Here is a 7403-nt window from a genome sequence, read left to right as displayed (position 1 = left end):
AAAAGAAGATCCCAAAAGGTTAGCAATAATATGTAACTACTGCATGGGAAAAAATGTTGGATTCTACAAAAAAAAAAAAAAAAACCCAAGCTCACTGACTCCCAGGGATGTGTACAATAAACAGCTCTGTGCCTTTTGACAGAGGAAGACCGTAACTGAGATTTGGAACTAGTAACTCGTTCTCATGGCTGGAGGGAGAAGGCAATGGCACCCCACTCCAGTAATCTTGCCTGGAAAATACATGGACGGAGGTATCTGTTAGTCTGCAGTCCATGGGGTCTCTAAGAGTCTGACAGGACTTCACTTTCACTTTCACGCATTGGAGAAGGAAATGGCAGCCCACTCCAGTGTTCTTGCCTGGAGAATCCCAGGGACAGAGGAGCCTGGTGGGCTGCCATCTATGGGGAGGCACAGAGTTGGACATGACTGAAGAGACTTAGCAGCAGCAGCAGCATGGCTGGAGAGGTTCTGGACCTCTTCTTGGGTGCAGATGAGGCTCCCATTCAAGGATAAGGAGAGAAAAAGAAGTGGAAGCAGCTACTGACTGTAATAGCATGTAAGTGTGACATCATCTGCCAAATAGCGAAGGATCAGAAAAGTAGCCTCAGGTAAAATTAGCTGATGAGCAAGTAATCTACAGGTCCTTTACAAGCTCATGTCATGGAAGAAGATGCTCAGAACCATGTAGGTTGACTGCTTAACTCAGAAGAGATAGAATGGGAATTATGGAACTTCAATGTAATTCTCTGGGGTGTAAACACAAAAGTGAACAATAGGATCCCCAAAATGGTATCACCAGGAACAAGTCATAGCAAATTTCAGTTTCAAACTTGAATAGGATTCCAGGCTTGGAACATTGGAGAAATATCTAATCTATTGAATCAGTTCATGGCTGTTTCAGCAAAAGTCCCTCGTGGTATCTTTGAGTTGGATGCCATTTCATTTTTATCATTAACATATGATTGATTATCTGGCATTCATAATGCAAGAGAAAGATAGCTAACCTTAGAAATGACAGAATCAAGATAAGGACGATCCTAAAAGATGTCCAGATGATGAAGTGAAATGTAATGGGAATGCATTAAAGTCCCGCATAAATGTGAACATCAAAGTCTTGAGTAAAATATGGAAGAGATTTGACTTGATGGTTATCATAGGAAGATTGCTTGAAGGTTTTAGTGAATCACAATGTGTACACATGCCAACAGTGCCATGAGAAACCAAAATAGATATTGATAACCTCAAGGTGCACTCACAGTATTCAATCTTCATGTCGCCTGAGGCCATAGTCTCTAAGACCATATTGGGAGCAGAGGTGTCAGTTCAAGGTTCTAGGCCTTATGTGAGAGACTGACAAAATAGAGGGTGTCCAGAAGAAAGTGACAGGGCTATAAATGACTCCAAAATCCCTGGCCTGGTAGGAGCTGTTGAAAGAATTGGATATTTAGTTTGGATAAGAGACACACGAAATCATGTGATAATTGAATGACTGATGTGCAGAGGAAGGAATATACTTGCTGCTCTGTTATATCAAAGGCTAAGTGTAGAGCTTTTTGGTAGGTAATTGATAGAATATCAGCTGCAGGAAGGCCAGGAGTGTGTGTGTCCTGTTCACCAGTAGATCCTCAGCACTTAATATAGTGACTGGTAGTAGTGACTCAGTAAATCAGTACTGAATAAACAAACAACAGTTTGAAAGAGAGCTTGACTCAGATCTCATTAGTCCTGAATTCAAATCCACTGCTCCATCTAGGAATTGTGCAACCGTGCACAAACATAGCTAGCCTCTCTGAAAGTTTGTTTGCATGCGTGCATGCTAAATTGATTCCATTGTGTCCGACTCTGTGCAATCCTTTGGACTATAGCCCGCTGGCTCCTCTGTCCATGGGATTCTCCAGGCAAGAATACTGGAGTGGATTGCCATGCCCTTCTTCAGGGGATCTTCCTGACCCAGAGACTGAACCCACGTCTCTTGCAGCTCCTGCATTGCAGGCAAACTGTTTACCACTGAGCCACCAGGGAAGCCTGCATTTTTGTTTGTTGTTGTTCAGTCACATCCGACTCTTTGTGACCCCATGCACTGCAGCATGCCAGGCTTCCTTGTCCTTCACCATCTCCCAGAGCTTACTCAAACTCATGTTCATTGACTCGATGATGCCATCCAACTCCCCTTCTCCTCTTGCCTTCAATCTTTCCCAGCATCAGTGTCTTTTCAAATGAGTCAATTCTTTGCATCAGGTGACCAAAGTATTGGAGCTTCAGCTTTAGCATCAGTCCTTCCAATGAATATTCAGGATTGATTTCCTTTAGGATGGACTGGTTGGATCTCCTTGCAGTCCAAGAGACTCTCAAGAGTCTTCTCCAACACCACAGTTCAAAAGCATCAATTCTTCAGTGTCAGCCTTCTTTACAGTCCAACTCTCACATCCATACATCACTACTGGAAAAACCATAGCTTTGACTAGATGGACCTTTGTAGGCAAAGTGATGTCTCTGTTTGTTTAATATGCTTTCTAGGTTAGTTATAGCTTTTCTTCCAAGGAGCACTTTTATTTAAACATGCTCAAATAGGGATAATAGTATTTCAAGTGATTCACATGATTTTTATGATTATAAATCAAAAGTGATGGTGTGAAATCTTTTTAAATATAAATAGCAAAGGACTGTGTAAACAGCACGTAACAATATTAAAATATGGGTTTCACAGGTGGCACTAGTGGTAAAGAACCTGCCAATGCAGGAGACATAAGAACTGTGGGTTTGACCCCTGGATGGGGAAGATCCCCTGGAGGAGGGCGTGGCAATCCACTTCAGTATTCTTGCCTGGAGAATCCCATGGACAGAGGAGCCTGCTGGGCTACAGTCTATAAGTTTGCACAGAGTTGGACACAACTGAAGCAACTTAGCATGCACAGTATTAAGAAAGAACCCTATTAAGTTCATTGTCAAGAAGGACATTCCAATCGCTAAATCTTTTCAGCAGTGGAATGGGTCTCCTTAGCAATTAACCAACTCCTTGTAACTGCAAGTTGTCAAGCAAGGTTGGGCGACACCTCTTAAAAATGTGCTAGAGGTCAAGTTTTGCTTCTATGAGATATCCAACTGGGTGACCATTAAGGTGCCCTCCAATGTTAAGATTTTGTTTCTGTGTTATCCATCCTTTCTATTCTAACTTCAGCAATCCCCTCATTGTCCATTTCAAAATTCTAAGCATTCTGATGCTGCTCTGGTTGGATCCTAAGAAGATTCAGGCATACTTCTCTCAGCTGGTTTCATAACCACCACGTTTGTAGCAAGTCTCTTTTAGGACTTTCAAGTAATCAATTTGTTATGGGCCTCCCTGGAATTAAAGTCCCTCACTTTTTATAACATATGAGGCAAATGACACTTTTAGTAGTAAGAGGGGCTCTTTATTCAGTACCAATAAGTACCAATGAAAGAAACATCATATCCTGATGAGCTAAAATACCCCAATTAGTCTTGCCATCTTATCTAATTTAAAATCCCATGTTCAAAGGTTAATTGAATTATAGAAACATTTTATAAAGATATCTCATATTTGTAAAGTGCTTTCTAATTTTTGTTAATTCTGTAATATGTTTTATCTCACGTGAGTCTTCTAACAATCCTCAGGGTGAGCATTTTTATCTTCATTAGATGGAGGAAGAAACTGAGGATCAGAGAGGTAAACTGACCTCCTCAAAAACACACAGCTAGGTAATAGGAAAGCTAGGACTAGAAGTGAAGTCTTCTGATTCCATGTTTAAGTGCTCTCTCTGTGCTAGCACAGTTCAGCATAACCGTGGACAATCTCAGTTCAGCTCGACTGTGGACTTTTTTTTGTCTTCCTGGACCTTTTTTGGCTGTCCAGGAAAGCCTTGGAGATAACGAAGGCATTGCCTTTTCCTGGGATGTGGTATCGTCAGAGGCAAACTATTTTTATCCTTTTTGCTTCTGATTTCACAGAATAAACTTTCCATTTCCAAATCACACTTAAAGTTCAGTGCCCTGATTAGTAACTATATTTGTAAGAAGTAATGTTGTGAAGTAAATCAACTGAATTCAAAAATTCCCTCTGTGTATTTTTGTTGGCTTGGAACATAAGCTGTGGAAATTCCAAAGCTTTCATATAAAAAAATTAGAAAAACCTGCCTGTGATTTGCCACATTATAGCTAAAATGAGACTTAAGGAGAATATCCTGTTTTTGAAGAATTTGTGCCAGAATAAATACCATAAATACTAAGTGGTTAAAATGTTTAAAATGAAAGTTGTAACAAAAATTTCAATGTCCTTATGAAGGTTAAAAATATTTTCTATAAATTTCTTAGTATGTTTTTTTTAAAACCCAAAGGTAAATAAAGAAGTAGGGAGAAATGCTGAAAGTAAAAATGAAAGTAGATAGCTTTAACCTGAAAGATTTTCCACTTAAAGGATTTGGGCTCCGAGGAATCAGTGGGTTCCATCTTTTCCTCCAAACCAGACCCGAGGCCATCTTTGCTTCAGATGACAAATACTTTTCTTAAGCCAGGTGACACTGGCAGCATGACATTTTCCACGCCCCTCAGGATCCTGCAGGAGCAGTGATGAAATTGGCAATTTTATTCTCAGGGATGTTCTTAAATTTTTTCAAGGAATTGCTACAACAACTTTTCCTTTTAGATTAGCAAACTGAACAGAATTTAGAAGTAATGGTGCTGTGCAACTTATCTTCCAAGCAATCAATCCAGAAAGACCACTGTGAAGTCTATTGGACAAAAGTTTCAAGGTCATAAAGGAGCTGATTGTGTTGGAAGAGATCTGAAAATCATCTTGTCCTGTGGTTCTCAACCAGAATGGCGATCAGGTGAAGTGCTGCTCTTTGGAGATGATTTTTTTTTTAAATAGATTAGATTGCAGATAAAGCCTATGATGATCATCAGGCTTACTACTCACTTGCTTTCTGAAATGCTTTCCTGATTGAGAGTAAAAAGGTGGAGTTACAAGTTTCCTGTGAATTGCTCATAACCCACAGTCTATCTTATCTGCTACTGGTAAGACAACAGACATTCTGTTCATTATAATAGTTGTTGTAATTAGGGAGAAAAAAGGCGGGCAATCATTTTTCCTGTATCCTTGAAAAATATTTCTGGATTTCTCTCAAGTCTGAGTTTGTGAAAATGAAAATCATCCATCCTATACTGTGGTGGAGATAAACTGGAGTCCCTCTGATGAAGCTCAGCACCATCCAATGTTAAATGCAGGAAACAATGATCACCAGAGCCACAGAGGGCAGCAGCAGGACTGGAGTGGAACTCAAATTCTAAGTGAACTCTTTCTTCTAGTCTCTGGTGACCTCAGAATATCTGCCTTTAGGATTGGTTACACATTAGAAATAAAGTAATTTTGAGTAGTTCCATTGAATATCAGCAAGAAAAAGGAATGCATGACCGTTTTGAGAAGAAGTACATAAAAATAATTCTTCAAGGATCAGACATACAAAGAAAATAAAAGAGACAGTAAGTTTACAGAACGCAGCCATTTGATTTGTTGTAGAAAATAGAGTAACATCTAAAATATTACAAAGTGCATTATCTTTTAAGCATAATGTATCCTTTCTCTGTGGCCCCTGACAAGTCTATTGTCTCATTAATTTCCACATTATCTTTGGGCAGCAGGTCCCATTTTACAGAATGTAAATGGTAGAGTGTTTCATTTTTCCAGAATTATATATTTGGAAGCAAGATGCTACTGCATATCTTGATTCCACCACTTCTTTTTTGAGTAACCTGAGGGAAGTTACTTTGCCTCTCTAGGTACAGCTTTCCTCATCTACAAAATAGGATAAAAAAAACACTCATCTAATAGGATTGTCTCAAGGGTTACATAAGATCCTGCAAACGGAATTAATAACACCTTTCACAGTAAACAGAAAATGCTCAATAAATACCAGCTACTCCAGAGAGAGAGGGAGAACATATCTGAACTCTGATTTGTGATGTTTCTGTTGAATTCTTCTATAAACTGATGAGACACCATCCAAAATGCACCAAGCATTTAAAATAATTTTTGGCCAAATTGTAAACCAGACTGTCTACTGTTTTGAACCATGAAGAGAGGAAGAGTGGATAAGTTGAGTGACTGTATATGGATTTGCCCTATTCTCCATTTTCTGTGTTGATGGTGTATGTGTGGTGATTATTACTGGAAAACAGTCTTCTGGAATCTGAACTAGAAGGTTACAGTATCGTCACAAAGGCTGCCCATCACCTATTGTAACCTGGGGACGAGGTTGACATGGAGGGATCAGATCACTGCCTCAACACTGGGCAAATGATATTCTAGAACCCTGTAGTCCCAGACCAGCAGCAACACATCTCCTGAAAATTTGTTAGAAATAAAGTTTTCAGATCCTGCCCCAGATCTCCTGAGTCAGCAATTCTTGGGGGGAGGAACCTAGCAATCTGTGTGATTGTAATGCTGCTAAAGTATAAAAACCACTGTTCTCCAAAAGAGTCCAAAAGGGGACCAGAACCATATCCCCATGGCCTGATCCGCTTCTTAGCACAGGGCCTCCATAGGCATCAATAGTTCTGCTCTGGGGAATATTAAGTCATAAAAAGAAATGTCAGGATGACAAAAAACATTATTTTATGTACTTGATCCAAAAAATTAAAAAGTGAGGTCAAGCAGAGGCATAATATTCTAAGTTCCTATTGTAATTTGATTTTTCCTCTAAGTTTAATACTTTAACAGCTTATGAACTGGACAAGATCTTGTCATTTGTCTAGTCCAACTAAAGCCCACCATCATGTGTCCAAATACATAAGACTGTTTAGAGTAAAAAGCATTATTACTACCCAGGCCTTTAGCCTAAAATTAGCTCAGTTTTTCCAGTGGACTTTTTGAAAAATAAAAATGTCATGGAAATTGAGAGAACCTAAGAGACATTTTTTCTGAAATTCTAATCTGGCCTATCCCTACACCTAGTTTCCTAGTGTTTGTTTTACAAGTTCTGTACAAGACATCTGCTCAAGTGACTGGTGACGCTGCTATTGTCCAAAGAGTCAAAAAGGAAATTTTCCTAAATTACATGGATGGATAAAAACCATTGAGTTCGGGATAAGAATCTCTTGGGGAAAGGATTACCATGTTTAAAACCTTCAACTCCCCAAATACACACACCTGCATCCCAGGGGACTCTAAAAGAAGCCTTCTCCTCCCTCTCCCTGAGTTGAGATTGAATCATTGCTCTCGAAGTAAGTCTCAGTGGTGAATTACAGGATGCGTTCTTCCTGGCAAGAGGAATCTTTGATTTAGCATGAAATTCAAAGCCCCTGTTAAAGACAGAAATGTCCATATAAGAATGTCTGGAATGACTGTATCAGGTTTTCTTAAGGGCTGAGACCTCGCCTTGATAAGAGAG

This window comes from Moschus berezovskii, chromosome 4, assembly GCF_049115385.1.
Source record: "Moschus berezovskii isolate FMDL1 chromosome 4, NW_MosBer_1.0, whole genome shotgun sequence".
NCBI lineage: Eukaryota > Metazoa > Chordata > Mammalia > Artiodactyla > Moschidae > Moschus > Moschus berezovskii.
Note: the sequence above shows the minus strand (reverse complement) of the source record.